The sequence below is a fragment of the Apaloderma vittatum genome, unplaced genomic scaffold, assembly GCF_000703405.1.
Source record: "Apaloderma vittatum isolate BGI_N311 unplaced genomic scaffold, ASM70340v1 scaffold10515, whole genome shotgun sequence".
Classification (NCBI taxonomy): Eukaryota; Metazoa; Chordata; class Aves; order Trogoniformes; family Trogonidae; genus Apaloderma; species Apaloderma vittatum.
The window spans coordinates 676-2,663 of record NW_009717645.1 but is presented as its reverse complement, the minus strand read 5'-3'; the positions used below and the strand labels follow the sequence as shown (position 1 = coordinate 2,663).

At 43.6% G+C, this 1,988-nt stretch overlaps 1 protein-coding gene across 1 annotated transcript in view; it reads right to left on the bottom strand.

The window, feature by feature from the left end:
• The window catches only part of LOC104274370 (zinc finger and BTB domain-containing protein 47), a gene marked incomplete at both ends in the record, with an annotated part of 5,310 nt that overhangs the window by 2,658 nt on the left and 664 nt on the right, over positions 1 to 1,988 (bottom strand). The gene's annotated exons all lie outside the window — the stretch shown is intronic.

The window sequence follows — 1,988 nt, the reverse complement described above, 5'->3', positions numbered from 1 at the left end:
TCTTTCCCCTTCATCTCCCCACAACTCATCTTCCTCTTGGCCAATAGGGATAAAACCAGCCCTTCTCCTTGAAGAAGTGTTGAGAAAATGCTTTGGAGGCATCTCCCAACAGCACGGCCAAGCTGGACCAGCAAGCCCGGGGAGTGATTCCTCCAGCTTCTCCTACCCAGAGGAACAGATGCTCATTGATGGGCTTCAATCAAATTTTGCACCGAATAAGGCTGATAAACCATGGAAAATATATCATCATGCCATGTAGCCATAGCATCTCTCCATATATATTTATACTTAAGTGTCTGAGAGGCAAAATTAGGGTCCCAGAGGCATTCCCAACACTCATCATCTTCATCTTGTCATGCCTGAATATCAACATGAGGAGTCCTCTGAGTTTTACTGTTCCTAAGAATGTATTTCCACCAATTAGAACTGGTTTTTCTCTGCTTTAAGAGCCATTTCAGGACAAATTCAGGACCAGAGCTTGATATCAAAGACACATCAATACCCATTTTCTCCACCTAAAATCAAAAAGGCTGCAGAGGAGTTTTAAAATTCAAGGTAGAGGGAAAGCAGCAGATGTAGGAAAGCCCCCGGGCTGGGACCAGCACCCTGGAGGACTGAGCACTGTGTCCTCAGTTATCGTGAAGAGAAAAAAAAAAAAATCACTAAAAAATGTGGAAGTAAAGCCCAAACGAAGGTAAAAAAATGACAAGATAAATTCTTGGAGAAAATCGTCCTAAAGCTGGCCAAAAAAAGTTTGACAGACAACCTGATAAAGCAAAGGATGAAACATTTCTCGGGTGGCAGAGAGCGATGGGGAACGATCACAGGGAGTGAGCTGAAGCCTAAAACTTAAAGTTCCACGAATGAAATTTGGGGGAAAAAAAAAACAGGGAAAGAAATTTGCAGACCTCAACAGAGTAAGAGGGATGATGTCTCCACGGATCTGGTTAAAAACCCAAGAAATAAAACTGTCTATTTTAGGTACTGAGTCGAACAAAAATCCTTTCTTCATCCAGTATAATTCCACAATATATTGATAAAGTTATTCGATATTATCAGCAGAAACGGAGTGAATTGGGCTATTTGTAAAATTAAAACCCCTCAACTAAGTGAGAGGTAATGATCCACATTTTCTGCCCGAGGAGGTCACTGTAGGGGCAGTCGTGGTTCATCCGATTCAGAAATTACCTGGAAAAAGGAAAAAAAGTCTGGTGGGGGTGAAGTAATGAAGTGACAGCTTTATGTTATCTATCAGAGAAGCAGATGAGGATGAAGAAATATTCTGGGGAATCCCAGCACCTTCATCTAGAAGACCTGCAAGGTCATTGAAAATCCAGTCACTGGAAGGAAGGACGATGGGCAAAGCTCTCCAGAGGGTGGGATTATTTTCTTTTTTTAGATTATTAGCAGCAGCATCACGCAAAAGAGCTCTTTGGGGATGAGGAGATGCATTTGGAAGGGTCTGCAGGAAGGCAGAGGTTTGATGCTCTGATGGGGTGCCTACCTATCCCCCCCAAACTGACCAGATTTAACAGAGACAATTTGCAAACGCGGGATCTTGCTGGCATTAGGCAAAGGACGTGCCAAGCCCGGGCCACGCATGTCAAACGCGCTCAAAAATTTGCTAATACGCAAGCTAAAGAGCACAAAGGGCAGATTAAAACCATTTTAACTCGTGTCAGCAAATCTTTGAATTAAGCTAAATTAGTTTCAGCCTGGGTGGGAACAGCTGGAGTGTGTCTCCAACAATGCTCTATCCAGATTAACCGAATAAACTCGGAGAAAAATTACTTCTCAAAAATTACTTCATGTTTCCACCCGGCCGGCCGGGAACAAATCCTCCGGTCCCATGTCACCGTGGGACCTTCCTGAGACTGAATACAGAATCACAGAATCACAGAATGACAGAATGTTTGGGGTTGGAAGGGACCTCTGAAGATCATCTAGTCCAACCTTCATCCCAGCACACCTAACCACTACACCACAGC